General features: G+C 36.6%; 1 protein-coding gene across 6 annotated transcripts in view; it reads left to right on the top strand.

Moving 5' to 3' along the window:
• The first annotated feature begins 4,940 nt into the window (after positions 1-4,940).
• The window catches only part of MECOM (MDS1 and EVI1 complex locus), a 168,814-nt gene continuing 148,494 nt past the window's right edge, over positions 4,941-25,260 (top strand). For all 6 annotated transcript variants that reach the window (XM_081234319.1, XM_081234316.1, XM_081234314.1 and 3 more), the window contains exon 1: positions 4,941-5,095. The gene's annotated coding sequence lies outside the window, so the exon portion shown is untranslated. The remainder of the gene's footprint in view (positions 5,096-25,260) is intronic.

Raw genomic sequence — 25,260 nt, 5'->3', positions numbered from 1 at the left:
AGTCACAGTCATTAATGTCAGTTGCCTCAACAGACAATTCCCTCAACCTCATGGCTTAACACAGCAACAGTAGATCTCTCGCTCCATCAGTGTTCAGTGCTGGTTGGTGGAGGTTTCTCCAGAAATGAGCTTGAGGACTCAGGTTTCTATGTGATGCTACCATTGCAACACAAGCTTGTTAATTACCTGGGGAGAGGAAGAGAGCAATGGAGAAGAATCACCGACTCTAAAGTGCCTGGACTCAAGTGACTCATCACCTTTGTTTACCTCCCATTTGTTATATTCAGTCACATGGCTCTAGTCCAGTGCAAGAGAAGCTGGGAAACAAGGGGATTAAATAAGGAATTGATGTGATATGAGAATTGGAGACATCATTTCCTTGATATCTGAGAAACATGTTGTGTAACCTAAAGTTGATTTCCATAATGAGTCAGAAGTCTTCCTGGAGGAAGCATTTGAGCTGAGCTTTTTCATTTGAGTAGGAGTTTGGTCAAGAAGGGCACGTTAGGCACAAAGGCTTTTTCTCCTGTTGTGATAGTCAAATACCAAAGTATGTGCCAGTATGCTGTGAAATAAAGGCATATTGTTATCAATAATGTGACTTTGGTCAGCAGCAGTCTTCGGCCAGGAGTGGCAAAGACTTATTATTTTTAAAATTTAGGATGTTGCTATTAGAAGTTACAGTGGAAGCTCCTATAGAGCACCATGTCTTCTGATCTATCCACCAACTTTTCCAAGCACCTGGATCAGGGCCTGGCCCAATGTAGACATTCCATAATTATTTGATGAGCAAATAATGGAACTTGCAAAGGACTCAGCCCTGTGTGTCTATTTCCTTTTTCCTGCAAAAAAAAGAGAAGCTGACTGTGGCTGATCTACACAGAACTTTGAATGTCTTACATCAATAATTTGACACACTGCACAATTAGTCAATAAACATAGTACTCTCCATGCACGTAAAATCTGATATTGAATAAAAGCCAAAGAAATATAGTTTAGATCTTTTAGTCAAATAAATTTTTTGTCTTCTAGAGTATCACTTTGGCTCTTATAACAATGTAAAATTACATTAATTTAACTTTAATTTAGGATCTACTATTTCAGACAGAGGCTGTTAATGTTTACACTGTTTATAAAGAAACAACTTGAGAGGAAAATTTATTATGCAAGTAGGATTCCAAAGAGAATGAACAAACTACTTAGGGAAAAAGTAGTCTATGATCATGGAATGTTTTTCATTGTTTCTTTCTCATATCCTTGGAATCATATCCTTGGAACCAACCGCTAATCTATACACTGAATTCTGACACACATTAAGGGCCATCTTTTCATTAATGATTTGTTGAACATCTGTCCTAAGTATGACTAAATAGTTTAAAATATTCAGTGACAGAATGCATTAACAAATGACAACCAAACCTGTTTCTCCGCCTGCAAGGAAATTTAAGAATAACTATTTATCCTGTCTTGTTTCTCTCAGAAACTCCTGTATTGATGAACAAATAGAAACATCTAGATTTTGTTTCAACATATATTATCATCCTTGACAAGTGTAGAAACTGAAAAAGAGGGAAAAGTAAAGCTCAGTGTATAGCTATTTTAGCAGACTTTGATCATGTTGGAATATGGGCAGTGAATAAAGACTGATAAACTCATAGAGTTCTTTGCCATGAAGGCTACTTTAGCGTGAAGCCAAAAAAATGAGAGGGGTAGGCTGACTTTTCGCAGATTTAACCAAGAACAATGACACCATTTGCAACCACAGTACAGAGCCAAAAAAAATCATTGCCAGCATGCCAATGTATACTCCCTAGAGAATAACTGGAAAATGAGAAACGCCTGTCAGAGATTAAGTTCTATTTCTAATGGAAGCACAGAGCAGACTGATGTCTTTTTAATGAAAATGAACATATCACAACAGATGAGTTTTATTTGTTAGTTTCAATGTGAGCTCTTTAGAACTCTGGTCACTGGATATATGCTTTTTAAAAGGCAAACTTCACAATGTGATAAGTTTAGCCAATTTTGGAACCAATGTAAATGAAACATTTAGTGGACCAAATGTAAGGGAATCCAGCATTATCAAAAAATAAAGGGACACAAAGCTATTAATACCAACTGATACAAGATTAGAGATTAATGACCATTTTCTCCATTTTATACATGCTTTCATCATAATAGGTAACATGTAAATAGTTACTTTGTGTCAGTCACTATTCTAAGCACTTTATAAGCATTAACTCATTAAACTCTCCTAAGAACCCATTTTACAGGGGAGGACACTGAGGCACAAATAGATTAAATAACTTGATCAAGGTCACACAACTAGTGAGCTGTGAAGTTGAGATTTGAATCCACATAATCAGGCTCCCGAGACGAAGCACTTACCTCAGTACACTCCTCTGCTTTTAGTGAATATATTCTTTGTTGAATGCTTTTGGTCAATGTTCCCTGGACTCAAGTAGGCCTTACACTGAAAAATAGAAGACATTTTGAGGAAAAGAAGAAAAAGCATGATCACAACAGAACCAAAAAACCTAATCATAACATTAAATGACGTTCTCAGGACTGATCTTTAAGCCAGACATATTGGATAACATAAGTTTTCAGTCACTACCTTAAGATATGTGGGAAAAAAAGATTGAACCGTGGAGAGTTGCAAAGTGGTAGCTATTAGGGCAGCCCAGATTGTTTCTCCAAGAGAAAGTAGCCAGCAGTTAAGGAAACAAAAACAAAAAAATGTGTAGGACATTTTGCCCTATTGTCTCGGCTTCTGTCTTGGCTCCCTTGACCTGGTAAATATGACACAACTCATTAGGACAGACCTTGATAGAGGAAGTGTCAGCCATAGTAACTCAGTATTTCAACTTGAAGAATTTTATTCATTAATGATAAAGTAGACAGTGACTGAGATTTGGCATTCCAAACCCCAGATACCACATTGTCAGTGTCCAGTGTGTGGCCTCAGTCTTATCTATAAAATAGGGGGCTTCCCTGGTGGCGCAGTGGTTGAGAGTCCGCCTGCCGATGCAGGGGACACGGGTTCATGCCCCGGTCCGGGAGGATCCCACATACCGCGGAGCGGCTGGGCCCGTGAACCATGGCCGTGGAGCCTGCGCGTCCGGAGCCTGTGCTCCGCAACAGAAGAGGCCAGAGCAGTGAGAGGCCTGCGTACCGCAAAAAAAAAAAAAAAAAAAAAAAAAAAAGGAATGCTAAAATGGTCACTTTATTCGTTTTCTTTGAAGTGTTAAATGAGATTTAAACATGTGGGTACATTATGAAGGCACTTTTTAACTGAAAACAGATAATAGTTGATATTATTAATCTTAAATACCTCCATGTGACTTGATAGGTTTTAGAATTCTTTAGGGCAGTGGAGGTGCTTAAATTCTTTGTGTAAAATTTTCATTTTGTGACTTTGAATGACATAGGCATGTTGATCACTCCCCATTCACAGAAAATTGGTATGGGTATACTCAGAGTTGCTAGACAAAATCCCTGAAGTAAGTATCATCTAAAAGGTGAGCTAGTACAACCTAACCAAAACAACAACAACAAAAGGAAGACAAAAAAAAAAAAACCCAAAAGCAATAACTACAGCAACAAACTCAGAAGCACAAAGGTCAGAGAAAGAAGCCAAGAAGGATTTGGTGAAGGGATTAGAGCAGGAGAGGTTAATCCTTGGTTTAATATGGCAATCAACTCAGCAGAATTCAGGAGAACAGCAATGGAGATACCAATGGATTTATCTTTTTTAAATGAGCAACTGGAAATAATCTATGGCTTAGGCAAGTTGCCTTACTTCCCTGGGCTTCAATTTCAAAACTGTGAGAAAAAGGTGATTGTGAGTAAATAAACTCTAAAGTACCTCCTACTCCGGTTTTTACGATCTTTCTATGATTCTACCCCAATGTATTTGTCATGAGTTTCTAAAATCTACTTTTTCTTTTAATGCATTCATTACCTCTGTTTGCACGTGGTAGTTGCCTCCTTGTGAAATAAGATATCAAGATAAGCATGTATCAAAATACAATATATATTTGACATCTCTAAAGAAAGTAGAAGCAATTATCCACATAATTCAGGCAGCTGTTCCACAGTTCACTGGTCTTACCTGATGGTGGAGAAAAAGCCAAAATATTATGTGATAGAAGGAAAAAAGGGAAGGGAGAAGAGAATAAACCAAGGTCTTTCTTTCGAGAAGTAATTATTTTCACCCTCCTTGGCTGAGTTGCCATGGTCCCCAAATCGGAAGAATTAGTATCGAAAAATTGCGCAAAAATTGGTCTACACGAAGTTTGGGGATTTTCTTCAATGAGGCCCTGACTAAAAACCTTAAGATTAAATAGCTGACTAGCCTCAGTCTAACACTGCATAGAATAAACTGTTACTCCAACACAAATACAGAGTGGTAACAGGAGGTTGATCAACTTTGGTAGAAAATTTCAGCTTTGATGCCAGAAATTCAAAATTATCCTGGCAGAGGAGAAGGATACACTTAATGTTTTCTGGATGAAGCATGTAAATTACCTCATTCTTAAACATTCCCTGGAGGCCATTATTATTTTTTTATCCCATTCCCAAGTATTACTCACAAAGTGGTGGAAAGGGATGACCAATTTCTTAAAATGCTCTTGACAGTGTTTGGTGTTTATAATGTATATTGTAGCCTTAGCTGAAGGCCAGGTACATTTACACCAGGCTATTTATACTTCTCTAGCTTTCTTCTGTCCTTTCCTTTCCTTTCCTTTCCCTTTTTCCTTCCTCCCTCCCTCCTTCCCTCTTTCTTTCTTTCTCTCTTTCTTTCATCATGGATATCGTTTTAATTCATTTTTTTAAAACCAGCTCTAACATCTTATGAGTCACTCGTCTTACATCCATTATCACTGTGCTGGCCGTCTCCCTGGAAGGCTGCCATGAAACAGTCTCTGCCCAGCTCCAGCTCTTCCTGCCCTAGGACTTATTTCAGGAGAATCAGCATCTTGGCATCTTGGAAGTTAGATGGCTGTAAGCCTGCTCTGATGGGACTGGGACCCTTGGAAATTACACCTACGTTTCCACATCTGTAAGATCCTGGAAATGAGGGTATGAGAAGGTAAGAGCAGGGAGCCTCGACACTCTCTTCCATCTTTCCTGTCTGTGGTTCAGAGCTTACCTTTCTGAATTTCCTTCTGCTGATGCCTGAGCATATCTGCTGGATCCAGCTTAAAACACTTTGATATCAACATCCAACAACTCCCCGAGTGGAAACATGTCTCCTCTTAGACTAGTTCCATCTTCTGCCAACTTGAAATCTGTGCTATTGAATCCATTTATTTTCCTCTTACATTCTCTCAGTAAATGTCATGTCCTGCATAGCACTTGATTCCTTAAAATCACTGTTAGAAATATTTGATCAAAGAGTGAAATCATATGTTGGTGCTGGAATGTGTATGCCACTGAATTACTTTTATTTCAGGATAACTTATATATAACCTGGAATTTTAAGTTCAGTAGAACAGGCAATGTATTTGTTTGGAGGGCAGGACCATTAAAGTCAACTATTTTTTTTCTTGTTTGAATTGGATAAGATTGTACTATGTCCTTTACGTCACAGTAGCACCCTAGTGGTTATCATATTGCATTAGTTACATGAGTTTTCAGGGAACATTATACAGTATATACTGCCTCCAGTAAATACACCAGTCATGCTTATGGTTACATAGTCAGCGCCAGGAAATTTAGGATGACATTCCCTGCAGGTTAGTAATTCTACCCATTATTTATATTGGTTTGATTTGAAACTAGATGAGGCTAAGTATTTTTGAAGAGTTTTCTGACAGAATTCTAGAAAAACTAGAGAATGAATATTTAAAATGGGTTAAATATCTTTGGGTTTTCTTTTTTTTCGAAATCACCTAAATTTTGTCATAAAGTCAAATTATTGAGAAAGTCAGGAGAGGACTTACCTGGAACATAAGGTACAAACACATCTCATCCGTAAACTGAAGCCACTCATAAATAAAAGTCTGACTTGGGTGTGCACTTACAGCCTGCTCCAGGGAAACAAAATTATCCCAATTCTTAAAAAATGGAGAAAAAAATTAGTAATGAGGCTGTGACAGAGGAGTTGAAGCAGATGTGGAAATTGTGGGACATCATCTTGGCAGTTGAAGTAAGCTTACCAGCTGGATGTCTTCTGAAAGTGGGAATTTATCACGTTTAAGCCACAATACAGAAGTCAGGGCTTGAAAATGGTTGTCATAACAACACAAGATTTTGATGCAAACACTAGAGAATTGTAATTAATTTGACCAATAAAGTCTGTGCCACCATAGCAAATTAGGACTAGATTATTTTGAGCTTCTAAACTAACATCTTACTTCCAAGGAGATCAAACTAGTTCACATCTTCTAGCCTATTTACCTCAAGAAGAAATAGAAAAATAAAGAGGCTGATCATCGAGGCTTCCCCTGAGCTACACCATTTTGTTTTGTTTAATAATCTACAACTACCTACGTCCCCTGTGAGAGGGGCCCTATTCCTAGTGTCCAAAAGAGGCAATACAAGCACAGAGAAAAACCAGATTCTGCAAGTTTGTTTGTTTGTTTTGGCAGTTTAGGTATGGTATCTGACTAGGAAGGATTGCATGGGCTTCTAATGTATAAAAGGGATACTACTTAGTTCACAAGATTGGTGTGTTAAGTGAGATATTGTGTTGGTTTTGTATCCTGGGCACTTGGTGGATATCAGCTTTCCGCACTTGGTGGATATCAGCTTTCCTTTCTCTTCCACTTAAGCTGTTTGCTTCTCTGTCAATTATGAAAACCATTGCAAGCAACGTGAAGCATTAGTAGCTGTGTGACCATGGGCAAGTTATCTAAACATGAAGGAGTTGGTTTATCAGGGAAGCCAAATAGGTTTCAACTCTCATGCATCCTTTGCTTTGGTAGATCTCTGATCCTTTGGACAGTTTCAGAAGCTGTGATCTGGCTCCATGGTCTGCTAACAGCAAAGCTAGCCACGCGTTGTGAGGAGAGAAGGACACTCGTGGGTCCTGGTTTTGCCATTGCTGGACTAGGTGAAGTTTAAGACTACACCTAGAGCTATCATTCTGCTCTCCTGTTTGCATCATTCATCAGCCTTCTCTGTCCACTTACAACTTTTTTCATTGCTCTAGAACATTCTAAGTTTTCTGGAATGTTTCCAAAAGTTTTTTTTTTCTTTCCTCATTTTCCTTATGATACTCAATAGATATCTTTTTCCTTTTTCATACCTTATGTGAGGGTTTATCTGAAAGTAATATTATCATGTTTGTCAAGAACATGAAAATTTGGGAAAGTAACATTCAATGTGATTTCTTAATATTAAAAATAAAATGAAATGCACAAAAATCATTTTGTTTCTGAGTTAATGTGCTATTAAAGTGGTGAAGTCACTATTAGAATGTAAACTTCAAAAGGGCAAAAACTTTGGTCATGAAGAGTGTCCAGAACAAAGTAGATGTTTACCAGCATTTGGTGAATGAACAAATGAGTATCTGCTGAATTGGGTTAGGAGAGACTCTTGGAACATCTCTTGGCTTGAGAATCTCAGACAGTGACCTCACCACTCTAACAGCACATTGTCTCAGGAACAAAAAAGAAACCAAGTTGAATAATACTTTCCTGAGTTTTCGTGTTCTTGACAAACATGGTAATATTACTTTCAGACAAACTCTCATATAAGGTATGAAAAAGGAAAAAAGATATCTATTGAGATATCTATTGAGTGTCATAAGGAAAATAAGAAAAATGACTTTTGGGCTAGAGTAAAAGCTGAAAGTTTGTTCCTAGGTTTAGAGGCCGAGTCCTTTGATGATGGGTTCAGGGGATTGCCTTCCTGGAAAGGTATTTGGGATATGCTAGATGACTCATCACACCCATAGACCTCAGCCTTTCTTTTGCTTCCCAATGACAGCTTCTGGTTGATTTCAGATGTTCACTCCAAGATTTTCACTTTCTCCTCCCTGAAACTTAGTGCTATAACATAGTTGTAACTTAATGGCGATGGGAACTCAGAAGAGAGAATTTGAATTGATAAAAAAATGGCATTGGGCTTCCCTGGTGGCGCAGTGGTTGAGAGTCCGCCTGCCGATGCAGGGGACGCGGGTTCGTGCCCCGGTCTGGGAGGATCCCACATGCCGCAGAGCGGCTGGGCCCGTGAGCCATGGCTGCTGAGCCTGCGCGTCCGGAGCCTGTGCTCTGCAAGGGGAGAGGCCACAACAGTGAGAGGCCCGCCTACCGCAAAAAAAAAAAAAAAAAAAAAAAATGGCATCACACAATAGTTATGAGGAATAGCTTATATATATGATTTTGACAAGAAATTATTAAATATATTAGAGGAATTACAGTGTCATTATTCTTTGGATCATCACAATGTAACTCATCACTTATGCTATCGGAATCAATTCAACTTAATCTGATAAGAGTGTATTGGGTGCCTGCCATGAGCCTAGCTGTGTAAAATATGGCTGGGCTACAAAGTATAAAATGTGATGAGGGTAGGCTGTCTGATTGCTTCTTTGTTAGGGTTGCTTTTCTAAATACGTTTATATTGAATTTATATGTTGGCATTAAGTTGTATTAAGCCATTCTAAAAATTATCACTGCTTTTTTTTCTGGGAAAAATGTTCTGCAAATATATAAATTCAAAAAATAATATGAAGTATACACTGATGTATTCCATAAGCAATAAAGTTTCTGAATAAATATATAATACATAAATCTATGTCTTTCTATCATGAAAATATATAACTTTAAGGTCCTGATAATTAATTTATTTCTTACTGGTATATATTCTAAACAATTTTTAGAAAATGAAATATAATAGCTAAAGAAAGAAAGAAACAGCAGTTGCTCATTTTACAAATGGATGATGAGAATTCCTTTTGTGAAATGCTGAAGAGATGTTTCTTGCCCCTCTCATTGGTCAGCTTTGGTAAAGTTTGTTTTTTAAAATTCAAATTCTGTCAGTCATTGTCTAGGTTCAGACAGATTCACAAAGGAATATTTTTTAAAAAGTTGTGGGCACTTTTGTGAAGTTGAAGTTTCCAACCAAATTCAAGCCTTTTGGCATTGGATTAGCATATTGTGTTCATGTTCACATTCATTTATACTTGGCAGATTGCGACTTCCTGTTTTGAGGGGGGGAAATGCTAAAAACCTTTAGTTTAAAAAATAGCTGAAAAACTTCTAGTTTTAAAAAAGACTCACAAGGCTTTTGAATGTCAAATGGCTCTTAGAGAAAAATATTTGATGAGTTAAGTGTAAAAAAATAAGAAACATATGGATTAAATTTCACTGAAAATGCACATGGGCTTAAAAATTAAGGGAGAAAGTACTTGGCAAAATGTGGTTTTGGTTTTGCCAAATCCAGAGTTTGAAAATAGATTAAGACATTGAACAAACCCAAACCATACCTGGCTTTAGCCATCTGCTAGCCTGCCATCTACAAAAGCCTTCTGACGAGGCCAGGCCTTTACAAAACTGTTGATGACACCTGAATTTGCCATGTGGTGTCGTTTAGTTCCTCTGTAGGCCAGCTACCTAGAAGGTGTAAATTCACAGCCTCAAACGTTGTTAACAGATTTGTTGTGACGATACTTCCAAGTGTAAACTGTTAATAAGGAAGGAATTAGCCTGAGACATGACTATTATTAATTCAGTGGATGTTATATTTAAATATACAAATTAAGTATTTATAAAACTATACATTATAGTTATAAATGTTAAACTTGTTTTATATCAAATTTAAATATTTGAATGTTACTATATTTAAATATTTTACTATACTGTAGTACAGAGTTATTAATAGTAATATGCCCTTGGGCATATCCCATAAATCTCCACTTTCTGATCTACTGAAACACCTTTTCTGTTCTCTTCTGATGTCTAGCATTTAGAGCATTTATCATGGTAATCTCCACGAATGTCTTCTCTCCCCTCTCAAACTTAAAATTGATTTTGTGAAGAATTTTTGTCTGATTTGTATTCTTATGTGTCAAAGATACCTAGACTAATATATCTATCTAAATAAATAACTAGATGAAATTTATTGCATGTAAGGATAAATATCTTACAAAATATTTTGATGTAATCTTAAAAATGAACTATTATACTATCCTGTCCAGAGCTATCTCTTCTAAGTTTCTTATAAGTTTATAAATAGTGTAATTTTATATTTGATTAAAACTGATTTACACCCACTTCTGAGCAAGAACAAGTTTATAATACATTCCAACATCAAAATCTCAATTAAATAAATGTATATCAAAGACTATACAACAGGTATACTATACACGATATAGATGGTTCGGATTGTCTTTTTTCCTCTGCTTCTTCAAAGACGGTGTAGCAATAAATTCATATGCTAAGTAATTAGAACTCCCCTGAAACACACACATGCTCCCACAGTCAACAAGGCTTTTAATAAATTAGTACCACTTCACTATGCAAGCAGTAGTATGATGTGCCTACATTTTAATTGCACACATATTCAAAAGTTCCACATCTCTCTGTAGTGCTGACCACATTTCATGCCGGAGACACTTGGCCAAGACTCGATTCATATGTCCTACAGGGTTACATATGATGTGGCTCCTCTCCCACTGGGTTACACAGGATATGAGCTGGATCCTGGCGGCTTCTGAAGCAAGAATGAGAGAAGCTCTTGTGAAGTGAATTTAAAGAGAGAGAAAAAACCTTTCTCTGGCATTGAAGTCACTGGAAGTTTGGCATGTCTAACTGGGAGTAGACCTTGGCTCACAGAACTGAGAGATAGCTAAACAAAGATTTGTTCAATTTGATAAACTCCCTGGCTGAGACTGCCTTGCCAACTTTCTTTCTAAAGCAACTTTTCACAGCTGAATTATAAAACCTTGAAAATCAAGGGTTTGTAATGGAAATGCTGACAGATGCAACTAATGTGAAGTTGTACCAACCAAGCATTGCTATCATATTTTATAACTGTCTGAGAAGCTTTTAGAAAGGAATGGTACATTTGCTTCATGGGATCCATTTCCTTTGCTAAAAACTACCAAATGGCCTCATGGTAGACTCCGTCACACTTAGAACTGTCTTGATACTGTTTTTTAATAAAGAGAAATGTTGAAACTACCAACTTCCTGCAAGGCTTGAAAGCAACTGTTGCCTCATCCTATATTCTGGTTTCAAATTGATAAAACTTAGACCCTGCCATTGGTGCCTCAGTATCCATTATTTATGTGTCCTTGGAAAACCATTCAACTTTTTAGCAATTTTATGAAGAAAGATATTCATAGAGATGAACCTTCTTGTGACTTTTGACCAAATAGAAAAATTTACTGTAATATCAAATTGTCCATTGTGGGCCAGTAAGTGAAAGAAAATTTCAATGCAGTGTTACCATCATCTTAAAGGTGGTATAATTTTTATACAGATAGGGAAGTACTAGGTTCCATTATACATCTTTTTGAATTCTTATTGCTTTTTTGTCGATTCTTAAATTTTATCTAAGGCCAAATATATTTTTTAATTAATTAATTAATTAAATTATTTAATCAGTTATTTATTTAGTTTTGGCTGCCTTGGGTCTTTCTTGCTGCCCACAGGCTTTCCCTAGTTGTGGCGAGTGGGGGCTACTCTTTGTTATGGTGTGCGGGCTTCTCATTGTGGTGGCTTCTCTTGTTGCGGAGCCTGGGCTGTAGGCATGAGGGCTTCAGTAGTTGTGGCACATGGGCTCTAGAGCACAGGCTCAGTAGTTGTGGCACATGGGCTTAGTTGCTCCGCGGCATGTGGGATCTTCCCGGACCAGGACTCGAACCCATGTCCCCTGCATTGGCAAGTGGATTCTTAACCACTGTGCCACAGGGAAGTCCCAAGGCCAAATATTGACCATATTTTATGTATGCTCAAATTAGATTTCATAAACAATTATTGGTTAAAGACCACAGTCTTTGGGAAATAATTACTCACAGGAATAACAAGCTACAGTGTTACTTCTCCCTCTACAATAGCTGATGACACTTGGATTTCTGAGAAAATCAGAAGGTTTAAATATAGTTTAAGTTCTAGAAAAATCGGATGGATATCATTTACTCTAATATTCATGAAGGAGAAATGATTGCTCTGGAGGCAAAAGAAGGGCTGCTTGGTCAAACATTTACCTTTTGTTCTTTCATTTTTGCATAAAGGCCTTCACTTGGTTTGTGGGTTCCTCAGCAGAAAGGAGAAGTTACAGTTAACAAATTAATGAAAACCAAGTGATGCCTTTGAAGAATGCTTAAGTGAACCTTAACCAATGCCTTGGGCTACATGTTCAATGTGAACAAAAAAATTAAGGTGAACTGGCCACTGCTACTAAGAGTCAATTGACAGAATACATGGGTCATTAATTTTGTGTCCTTTGTTTTGTCAGTGTGTTTTCGTGAGGCCTGGTAAAGAAAGTAAAACCACTGAAGCTGAAAATTGTCTGCTCTGTAGCTCATTTCCCCTCCCAGCATGCACTGACCCAAGGGAGTGGGCTTCAGGTCACCCGCCCGCATTTCCCTTCAAAACATTCCTGGCTCCTGCAAGTTTGATAACAGATGCAATAGGTTGGTGGAGTGGTTAATTCTTTGCAAGTTTGTGCTTAATCGTATGCACAGTGTAAGTACCAATAAAAATAAGATGTCCGCTCACACTGTTTTATTGTATTTTTAAAACAAATTTTGAAGGAGGCTCTGTAACCTCAGTTCCAGTCAATTATAGAAGGGGAGAGACTGAAACTTAAATTGCTTGGTTCACCTTCATTCCCTGTTGTGTCATTACACTGTGTGTAATCCCTGAGGGCCACCTTCTGGCTTTTTGCACTATGAATGAGTGATAGAAAATGCCCATAATACGGGGGTGGTATCCTAGGACTCTGTCTGGCATTAAACTATGTTTAAAGTCACTGTACCCAAAATGTTATTACTTATCAACACTTCCATAATTCTATATCGATGCAATCCAGACTTTCACATTTTATTACCACATAACTTTATTTAAAAATAGATTCTTAAGGATCAAAGTTTTTAAAAGCTCGTTGCCATATCAGGCCAGATTTTCAAATCTCAGCAACACTTTTACAGTCCTTAAAGTAGAAAGGATACAGATTGGCTTGAATTAGAGTGAACATACCTCTGCCACGGGCAAGGAGCCAGGGAAGATTTGCAGATCTTAAGCAAGGAATATTTGTAGGGTTTTTTGATTGAATTGTGCAGAGTAGTCCAGAGATCATAGAACTGTGTGTTCTTCTGTCCTATTCTTTGGATATTTATGTCCGTGTGCTTTGCTTATCAGTGGCACTAGTAGGTGGCACTACATATCAGGTGTAGGGTTTTGAAACAGTCAGAAAAGGTTCTGTTATGGGAGTTTCTCTTCCATTTTTTATAAGCACTCATTTACTCATTTTTCATTTATTTGACTTAGTAATCATTTTGGTGTTTGTTCATTCATTCATTCACTCATTCATTCAGCAATTATGCCAGGTACATGGGTAGATGTTAGGTAGACAAGGATAAATTAGATAGTCTCTAATTTAAGAAATCTCAGTTTTGTGGGCTTTCAGACATGTAAATAAATATGATACATTATAGAATGTGTTGGGCGATAGAACCTTTGTGAGAGAGGGGGATCCTGGAACCCTACCCATGGATGAGTCAATGAGTGGGAAGATGAATGGAGTTGAATTAGTTTTCTAAGGTTACCATCACAAAATACCACAGACTGCAAGGCCTTTCTCCTCGGCTTATGGATGTCCACCTTCTCTCTGTGTACTCACATGACCTTTCCTCCGTGTGTGTGTATCTCTGGTCCCTCTTTGTGCATCCAAATTTTCTCTTCTCCTGAGGACACCAGTCAGATTGGTTTAGGGCCCACCTTAATGACTCATTTTAGCTTAACCACTTTTATAGACCCTATCTCCAAATACAGCCACATTCTGAGGTATTGGGTTGGGGTTAGGGCTTCAATATATGAATTTTTGGAGGATGTAATTCAGCCCATAATGGTACTGAAGGAAGAGATGAATGGAGAGAGTTCAAATAAATATGAGACAAAAGGTTATTCCCTGAACAATGCTTAGGAATGCATTCTTGAACATGTTTTACCATGCGTAGAAACAACTCTAAGATCAAGAATTCATGCAATGCAAACTGAGAGGTAGATTTAGCAGTTTTCTATTTTATTTGATAATTGCACATCTACTATATGCAAATCACTGAGCTAGGCTTTGCTGCAGGAGAACACAAGGAAGTAACCAAAGCAAATCATTTGGGGGTTTCCAATCTGTAGAATTTTAACATCTTCATCAGAGGTTCTCAATTCTAGCTACACATTATATTTACCCTCATAGATTTGGATTAATTGGTTTGGGGTAGTTTTCACAAATAATTTTAATATGATTCCGATGATGTTAAATGGTTTAAAATTTGTTAAAAATTCTGAAAGCAAACTTAATAAAAAAATAATAGCTAATATATTATTTTTATGCTGTGCCAGATACTATCCTAAGCTCTTACACGTATTATCTTAATAATCTTCATAATGATTCTATGTTGTAGGTATCATTATAATAATTCTCATTTTAAAGACGAGGAAATTGAGCAGCTCAGTAGAGCAACTGGTGAAAATCACCTAGCTAGTATCATATTGATTCAAGCTTTGGTTTAATTTTATTCCATCACATTTTTAACAGAGCAATTTAGAGAAAAATATATTTTGTGTAGTCAGACGTGGTGTCCCAAAATTCAGTTTATATATATGCCACTAAGGCTTTTTAAAAAAATTTCTCAGGGTCAAAAGTACTATAACATATCCATCACATTTTAGTCCACATTTTGGGGGTTGTGAGCTAAGCACATAGTAAGTGTTTAATAAATGTGTATTGTCTAAATTGCTAATAAATTTTAGAAATTCTTTTAAGGATTTACAATGTCACAATGTAACATTGTTACATTGTAACAATGAGTCTCGTACATTTCATTATATGCTGTTACATTGTTATAGTAAAGTCCTTTGTTAATCCTGGAGTACAAAAATTAGGTAGTTAGCTTTTCTTCCATACAAGGATCTTTTTAAATTCTAGACAATTGCCAGAGAAATGGGTGTATGTTTCCTAATATTATTCATATGATCTGGAGCTAGTGCACTAGTAAACAAAGAACTGGCCCTATGTCTTTCATATGACGAGAGATCTTACTGCAAAGAACAACAACAATAGGAAGCAGACACATAGGAGGAGAGGTAAACACTTGAAAAGTGTATATGCACTGTTTTAGTTAATAGATGGGATGATTTACTTACGTTTTATAGTATATGATAGCATTTAACATATTTCTAAGAGTGGTAGGCTTGTGTGCTGCATCCTAGTAAAAGGATGCTATAACAGCTGTGGCTTGGGATGTACCTGTCAATGGAGCCTCTTGCCTTCCACATCAGGCATCATCTGCCAGATAAAGGGCTTGAGAATGTTGTGTAAACATAGTCTGAGCCTGAGACTGCCAGCCTCTCTTTCGCACCATTTTGTATTTATGTAGCTTACAATGTGTTTTTCTAGGGGATGAAATAACTTGTTCAATGGCCTTCATTATTTATCAAAGCAAAAAACTGTTTTGTTCATCTGATAATGTTTTTAGAGAAAGAGTAGTTTTAATTTTTTTTTTCAGTTAGGCTCAAAACTTTCCCCTACAATATGGATTATTTTTGGAAAATATTTTAATTGTATGGTTGCTTATTATCAATAAATCAGGCTCAGGGTCAGTATCTAAGAATGTTCCATTAACTCCAAAGAGAAACGTTCACTTTTATTTGGGGAAAAAGTCTTGGCAGACAAGTGGGGAACTACCAGATGGCGAAAGCTGTGCCTCATGGATTATAAGTTTTTCCCTCTCTTCTTATTGATGTCTTAAGCTGAACATGTTCCATCTGTCCACTCTCAATAATGAATAGCGACTTTTTTATTGTAAAGGTAACAAATTCCATATAGGATAAATTAATTCAAGCATATAATGAAATGTACAAGACTCAATGCTCTGTACTGTGTAGATTTTGAGGATTATGTGGGGAGGTGTGGAAATCCAATACAATTTCTAGAGCAAAGCATATTTCTACTTGGGGAAGGCATTTAAAAAATTCTCTTCCTAGACCTCAATTTTGTTCTCCTCTGAGGGATTAAAAATCTGAGTGATCGGTTGTAGGTATTGTTTGAATCTGACTTACCTTTTAAAGTATTAGTTTTATGAAAATGATCATTTAAAACTAACTAATTTCCTATCTCCCAGAGTAAGTTATTTTCCTGTCACATGGTAAATAACCGAAGAGCTCTAAGTCACCTTCTGTATGTGTTGACTACTGTCTAAATCCAGCTTGTCATATGTAATATGTAGATAAGTTTTAAAATTTCTTTATTCATAGCTTTGGTCTTTTTGAGGCTAACTCCTCTGGTTTGAATTTTTTCTTCTATCTTGTGGCAAGGATGGTGGTTTTTCTATATCTAAACACCAGTATTCTGTTGCTTTTTACATATTTCATTATTGATGCTATTATTATTGATAACACCTACACTTTAAAATAATAACGACAGATATTATTTAAGTTTTGCATATTTTAAATAATTTTGGCAGGACTGAAACTTTCTTCTGTCTCTTGTTAAATGGGTGCCCCAAACACTTCCAATGGAAAACCAATAAAAGAGTCATACCATTCTTTTATTGTTTAAGCAGGATTAAAATTTAAGCAGCTGTTTGGCCTGGTTACTACATGTATTTTTAAAGCCTTGTGTTTTTTTGGGGGTGGGGGTGGGCATTGTATATGTCAACTATTTGTGGCAATATGCTTTGAAATGCTGACTCCTTAAATAGCTCAAGACCCTTGGTTTTAATTTCTGTTGTGACAATCTTTCCTTTCTGTGAATATTTTTTTGGTCCCCCTTAAATCTGGAACTGGAAGTTACTCTTTTTTTGCTTACAGATAATTGAAACCGACCAAACTTGTTAAAGTCAAAACCAACAACGCCAGGCTTTATTACACGCTCCCATGTTTGGTCACAGACTCTGGTAGATTCTGCAAATGGCACAATTTATGCAGTGGCATGTCAGAAACTTAATGCTGTGATTTTCCTCTTCCTAATGGAGAATTAAGAGTCTAAAGGGCCTGAGCTGTTCACATGGACTGAATCCCCACGGCTTGGGTGCAGAGGTCTCGCAAAAATGTAGTAAGTGAGAAGGAGAACAAAGATTCTTAGTTGGAGGGGAAAAAAATTGGATCGCCTGTGGCTGAGAAGCTGAGGGGGACAGGTACGCACAGTGGGGTGCAGGATAATGAGGCACATGGCAAATGTGATGCACAGATGTGAAGCCAACTGTAGCTCCGGCTCCCAAAGTTGTGCATGCCACAGCACCATGCCTGGGGGCTATGTCTACACCAGAACATTTGGAGCAGTAAACGACAGCAACATTAGGTTCAAATTAATCTATTACTCCAGAGCTGTGAAATGTTGGTTGCTTGTTTCAGAATTACATTGCCTGTGGGTGAAATGTTTTAGGTAGATTTTAATGCAAGCTCATGGCTTGCTGAGGAGATTAAGAGGAGAAAGGGAAATTAGAACAGTTAGGAGAGTTGCAGAGGGGCACATTTCTGGTTAAAGTATATGAAAAAGTATCACATATTTCACGGGCAGGTCTGGTCTCCTGTTGGCCACCTGCTGGGACTGAAATATCCCACATCGTAATGAAGGCAGGTTTGCAGAAGTCTTGTAAATACTTGAGCCCTGCAATTGAAGAAGGCAGACAAAGGCGGCTTTGGGGTCTCCTGGAGACTTTTGAGGGTTAGACCTGTCAAGCGGGTGCTCCAAATGAATTTGGTAATTTATTATTCTGCACTTGTTAAGTGGAACATGTAAAATTTTGCATTTTGGTTTTTACCTTATGAATTTAAGTAAACTCCCCAGTATCGGGTAGCCTCATGACTCTTCAGAGTATGTTACAGAGTCATCTTGTCCCCCTCCCTCTGCCCTGGTTCCTTCACTGATATTGGCAGGTCCATTTTCCCAAACCTGTGTGGGACTCCAACCCTATATTCTTCCAAAGTGGAAAAACTAAAACTTGAATTAACCTGGAATTTTTCTGTCAATTAAATAGAGTTTATTCAATCAGAATGGGGGAAAAAAAACTGTTTGGAAGTATCTATAAAGAATTTTTTTTACAATATTGTAGTTTTTCTTATAAAAACACTTAATTGAAATGCCTAAGAGCTGCCCAGCACAAAAGTCAATAAAACCCTAGAATAGAGTTTATAAGGGTTGTCTATGTACATAATTAAATCCTTCAGGCACTTTAAAACTTTGCAAAATAAATGGTTATGCAAGAATAGCCTGCTGAGAGAAGAAATGCTTGTATCAGCTTTAACCAGCTGCCCTGTGTTCCATGTTCCTGGGTTGGAATGAGAAAGCTATTAGAACACTGGAAGACTGCAAGCCACATACAAATCATCTTTGTTACTGACACTTGGGGGAGTACTTTATAGTGGCTGTCAAGACCAATACAAAACATGGTTTGTGCCTGAAAAAGTCAAGTGCCATTATTTAAGAAGAAGATGTTAGTAATCCGAATAACTGAACAACATCCAGGATCTTCATTGAGTTGAGCTGCTAGAGAAGCAGATTTATTACTGGGTCTGACTTAAGTAAATGAACATGGAGGTTTGCATTCTAGATTTGATGGAATAACAAAGGTTAATTACTTGCAATGATCTATGCTGGAAAAGGAGTAAAAGGGGGAGAACTGTATTGAGATTTAATTTCCCCGTTCTTTGGGGAACACTATTGAGGGGATGGGATTATTATGGGGGGCAAAGGAAGGAGTGCTAAGAAAAAAAAAAAAAAGGAAGGCAGTCTAATGAATGTAACCAATAGAAAAATTGTAGGTTTGTTTCTCTCCCTGGCCCTCAAAGTTATGATAAATGATAGCACAAGGAAAAGATAACCTACCATGAGAGTAGGATCACCAAGGCCAAATACTAAAACTCCCAGCTGACTGGCCCATACACTGCAGCCTCTGTTCGTGTTTATTTTTTCTGCTCACTCTTGGTTTCGTCAATCAGTATGATAGACGATAAGTCCTGACTAGAGCAGCCCGCGTCCTGCTCTCTCACGGTGGGTAGCATGTTGTGGTTGGCGCCAAGCAGTCGGAGGATCGCCCGCATCAGGAGCACCAAGGGGATGAGGTTCCGAGCAGTCTTCCAGCAGCCGGCTCCTTGGAGAATAGCAAGCAGGGGCGTTATCAGCCGAGACTGGAGTTGCCAAGAAACTGACCACACATTAGTAGCTTTGTTTGGGTAGAGTCTAAAGGGGCTGTAGCTCACCGACTTGAGACACTTTCTGTTAAATCATCCCTGGCTTTAAGTGTTAAAAGAAAGCTTGTTCAAAAGGAAACCATGGGCTGATTGCCGCAGGCAGTCCTATGACAAGGATCCTGAGTTAGGGATTTCTGGAATTACTGTGCTGTGAGGTGCAGACGGACATCAATTTAAAAAGAAAACTAGGAAGAAGACTCCTTCCTTGGGTCTGCCATTCACTTCTAAAGAAACTATCTCCTAATGTGTAAAACGATGTTAAAATGCCTTTAAAGGAAATCTGTGCACACAATGGGGAGCTTTAGCTAGCTGGTGACATATGAAACACTGCTCGGTTAGCCAACAGCTCATCAGATAAATGGAATTTCCTGAATGCTATTCACAGATCACTAATGTTGTTTATCTACTCTCTCAGCACTAATACATTTTTACATTTCATTCTAGAAGAAGAGTTTCACTTTATTTCACTCATTGGAAACTTTTAGAAAAATTTTAGTATCACTAATTTTGTTTTAAAAATTCATTTTGTAGAAGCTCGAGACTGTGAAAAAATCAAGAATGTCCTGACTTGATTCACTGAAGTAGCCAAAGTGAAATTCTTTTGATATCTTGTGATGCAACATTGGTCAAACATTTCCTGTTCAACATTTTTTTCCTAGGTATTAGTGGTTCTTTTCTCAAGAACAAATGTTTCGGAAATCTGGTGCTCTCTATTTTTGTAGGAAACTTCAAATAAGTGATCAGCCCACCTTCCCCCAAAAGTAATGCTTCTTGATAGAAAAAGCAAGGGAAATTTGACAGTTCTCTCTGTGTAGATAACTTTTCTCCTTTTTAGAAATAACGTGAATGCGTTAAGGAATGTCTCCCCTTACCTTAAGGTATATTCCATAAACAAAATGAATACTTTCTGATTATAACTTTTTATACCTGGTGTTACTACTTATAACTGCTGATGTATGTTAAGGTGAAACTTAACACTGGAATATTAGTTTTATTTCAGTTAATTATGTTACTAAAGGCTCATGAACCCAAAGATTTAGGGTTGGTCTGTTTCTAGTTATCCTGCCAAGTTTTGTACTTGATGGAGGGGGTCTGTTTCATTCTACTTGGCCTCTCCACCTTTGTAACCCCTGGTTTCCTCTTTTCCTGAATCACAAGTTTACGTTCTCCCCTTCTGTGAGAAGATTGAACGCTTATTCAACTCCAAAATGACTATGGTCACAAAATATCAACAGTGATTTTAATAGATCTTTGCCTATCAAAATATTGTTGCTGAATAATAGGGTAAAGGTAGTTGTGGCTGCTGATAGGAAGGAATCTGACTATTAATAAAAAGCAGACAAGGATCTTGAAACAGTACTTCCACTGTTAAAATTTAGACACTTTATATTACTTTATTTAGTGCAACACCTGCAGCTACTCACATTGCTGGTGGCTGAAATAATCCAGGTCCATGCTGAGAGAGTATTACAATTTCATTGTGCTGTTTGTGCTTACTGTTTAAGCCTTTCTCACAGGAGAAAGCATTAGCTAAGTGTACAGTAGATAGTAAAAAGGGGGATTTGGGCTCATCTGTTCCCCTTAAATCTAATAAAATCTCCCTTTGTAATTAGTATTTGACTTCTTCTCTACCACTGGCTGGCACCTGGAGGTGGGTGGTGGCACAAACTGGCATTTCTTGAAGTTTTATCAAATGTCCCCACATTTCATGGTTTTATGGATTATGCCCTCTTCTAAGCCTTGGAAACAGTACACAGTTCCTAAGATCCACTTCTGCAAATGCTGTAATAGATGTTTGCGATCTCAACCCCACAAAGAGGGTGCCTCATTTTAAGGCAATAGTAACGAGCGATTCTTCATCTTTAATTGATAGCTTAACTTAGGTTTCACATGGGTCCCTTTTAGGGATGCACTAGTTTACTTTTGACCAAAAATGCTGATAATCATGGATCCAAGAACATAGTCTATAAAAAAGTTCAAGTTAAGCGAATTTCTACTTTAGGCAAAAAGATCTAGTGGAGGGTTTGGGGGCATGCTGTAGGCTAAAACCAAGCCAGGGGTAATTTCTTCCTCATCTATGTTGGAACAGCTCAGAGTTCAGGGGGATTCATACCCTTTTGACTTTAATTGCTCTGGGCCCACTGAGGCAAAGCAATGGTGCTCTATTTGTTTTGGGGTCAAAGAGGCAATCACAAAGGCCTTCAGAATATTTTCAAACATTTGGGGGAGATAAACAGTTTTCAGGCATTTTATAATCATAAAACTAGTTTCTAGATAGTTGTCTAATTTCCTAAACTATGCTTGCTGAAGTTTATTTGGTTATTGAAACATTAAGCTTAACCAGTCATGTTCTTTTTATTTTATGAAAATGTAGACAGGAAATTATCAGCAAATTGCTCGTTTAGAATTAAAGACAGGAAATGAACTTCAGCAGTTGAATTCTGGTAGTAAAAAGCTTCTACCTAAAGCAGAAGTAAAGCCAGCAAACCTTGCTTTTGTTTTTAAGTCTGGACTTTGTTATATCAACACAATAGATTTAGATTCTCTATCCTTTTTCTCCTCAAAATTTCCACGTTGCTTTTTATAGTATCCACAACTGTTTCTGTTAATAATTTCTCTGCAATTTTTAAAATGTAAGTGGTATTCTATTCTTCACTTATTTGGGAAAATACCATTTCTTGGATTACATTAATACATTAAAGTAGGCTATGACTCAGAAATAGTAACTTTGTTCATTTATTTATTAGGGCATCAAAAAACTTGAATATCTCCTTAAGTTCCCATATTAGTTTTTTATCTGAAATTCCAGAACTTCGTATTTGAAATCTTGATTATATTTTAATATATATTCCTAAATAGTTAATAGTTTTCCCTTCAGGTTAACTTTTGGAGCTATTCTTTTTGACAGTTATTACTTAGATTTTATTCTTTATATATTATATTGTTAGTATGACCAATATATCAGTGGTATGTACAAAATTATTCCTGTACTTAATTTTCTTTTATATTTTTGTATTGCCATTTTTATTTCTCTATATATTTCGAATACTCTAATATTCCTTAAAGTTCCCCTTATTGGTATTACATTATTTAAATAAACCACAGACATCATTCTCCTCCAACAAAATTATTTGTACCATGTCTGACTATTTTGATTACCTTTAAGGAAAAATGAACTGCTTTGGATTAAACAAGAAAGAACCTCAAACTTTAGCCAAACTTTGAACCATTTATTCAACTTAGCTTGAGGAAGTTAGAAAACTCTGGTTTTGTGATTAGTTTAAATTTCACTTTAACAGCAATTCACATCTCTTACACTTCTTTCAGTATTTTGGAACCCATAAAAGGTGAGAATTCCTCTACATTACAAAAATATATGTTATTAATCTGGTATTATAGATTCTTATTACATACCTGTGATGCTGAAGATGTAATGTATTCAAATAAGATTTAAATAAGCACAAAACATTCTTGTATTTATTTGGTGTTAAAATTTTAAGGGCTCAATTATATTAAATTTTAGCATTCATCAGTTTATAATCTTTTGTTAAATGACTAAATGCTGGATGTAAATAGTCATAGGTGTTATTCTATCACCATTTTGAAAGTGAAAACTCACATTTTTCTTTCTTAATATTCAAACTGAGATTTCCTTAATTGGAAAGGAAGATCTTATTTAAGAGGAAGTTGACTTTCAATCAGATTGGGTTTCTTGATCAGTTTTATGTCTTTTGCAAACTTTTAAAACAAAGTCCAGGTGATATTCTAGCTAACCTTTGGAAGAGATTGCCTTCAAAGTGTTTTATTTAATAATTATTTTGTCCAATAATTATTTTGTCCAGTCCAGTTTTTTTGTTTGTTTGTTTATTTTGTGGTTTCTGTCTGAGTTTTCCACAGTAATCTGAAGTGCATTGTAAGTTTTAGCTGGAACATTCTTAAGTATAAATATTTTGTGGTCGTTTCAGGTGGCAAAACATTAAACTTGGTATTCTCTAATGTTTCATAACACTTTTCATATCACTGTGAATCTAAACTAGTTTTCTATTATATGAATCCAGAAATCTAATGAAAGGAACATGACTCTTCTAATTAGCAAGATGTGTGACTTAAATCTTAAATCTGTACTAGAGCTGGCATTTGAGAATAGTAATCAGCATTGATTAATCTTAGAGATTTTGAGAGGGGTCTTTGTTTTTGTAGGAGAAAAATATCTTAATGGTAAGAGTAATAAAAGTAAAATAAGATGCCAATATTGAAAACCTCAGGATACATTTTAAAGGGTATTGGTCTTTTGAAAAATGGGTGAACTGTAATTAAAACTTTAAAATTAGCTAGGAAGATTTACTTTAGACTTTTGTTCTGGTGTGCAATTATGTAAAGTGATGTTTGGAGAGGACACTTGCATTTATGGTAGACATTCTTTTGTTTATTCAACGAATATTCAACAACTAGAAAATGCCAGATGGTCTTTTTGGTGATGGAGACTCAGCAGTTCCCACAACAGACAAATTTCTTGCCTTCATGAAGCTTGCACTCGAGTGGGGAAGGACAGATAGCACATCAATAAAGATTATTTCAGATGTTAATTAGTGCTACAAAGATAATAAAACAGTGCTATAGAGAGTGAGCAATTAAGGGTGATCAGATAGCACTTAACTTATACCCAATTTTATATTGAATACTATAGTGAGTTACACAAGCTTTATCTAGGTAAAATCTTTTGGTCCCTCTTACACAATAATTCTGACTCCCATGTTTGAGTAATAAGATGATAAAATTCAGTATTACTTACATTAAAGGTGTTTCATTTTTAACTGGAGTAATTTAGTTAGTTTTTTTTTTTTTAAATATGATCAGACCAGAGAAATATTCTCATGGCAGTGAATTCTGCATCTTTTGCTTATAGCTTAACTGTTATGAACTATTTTATAATAATTTGATGTATCATGGTCATTTCTTTAAAATGTTATTTTTTACCATTTACATATCATCTTAATGGGTATCCAATTATTTTCAGACATCTTGAAGTGTTTGGTCCTATGTTTCATCTACTCAGACTTAATTCAGGAGGAGCTTCATCCAGATGTTTTGTTTATTTTTTCCCCAATTACATGTATGAGATTTCAGAATTTATGAGATCACAGGTCAAGTGAAAGGTCACAATGGAGAGGTCAAGTGAGAAGCTAGAATTTGCAAAACCGAAGAAATGACAGGACAGTGCCAAATGAAAGGTCGAAAGTCAAGTGACAGACTCAGCTTAGATGAAAGCGAGTGGTATGTTTGTTGAACGTCTGAGCACAGTGAAGTGTCTCAATATTCATGCACACAAAGTCAAAGGTTCTTAACCTCGGAATTCACAATTAATGATCACGTGCCACTTGTTATTGTACAAGTATATGCTACTTATTCACAGAGAAAAGCACCGTTACATAAATTAAAAAAGTGTTTTTGTTCACTGATTATCATCCATCAGGGTTGCCCTTTTCCTATGATAGCTCTTTGAGATACACACAGAGTACCCAATCTGGGACATTCTGAATAGTTTTTTGTTTTTGTCATATGCACATAGCATATCATCTGAGATGTGAAAAGGCTTACTTAAAATCAGTCTGGTAGTGGATTTCTTCTCTTATAGACTTCCGATTGATACCTCCATGTGGTTTTACTTCTCCACTTTATTCATTTATTTCTCCGTTTACTTGCTTATTTAACAAATATTCATTGAAAACCAAGTCATTGTGGTTACTTATACTGCAAAACTCTAAGAGAAAGTTTATTTGTGAAGGAAAGTTTCTGCTTGAAATATGGCTGGGCCAGCATTTCCAAGCTTTATGTACTTGCTCAAAATTTCCTGATAGTACTTATATTTTAAGCCAAATGTTTTGATGCT

This window comes from Mesoplodon bidens (genome assembly GCF_964165515.1).
Source record: "Mesoplodon bidens genome assembly, chromosome: 5".
Lineage (NCBI taxonomy): Eukaryota > Metazoa > Chordata > Mammalia > Artiodactyla > Ziphiidae > Mesoplodon > Mesoplodon bidens.
This window is presented reverse-complemented; position numbering and strand designations above follow the sequence as displayed.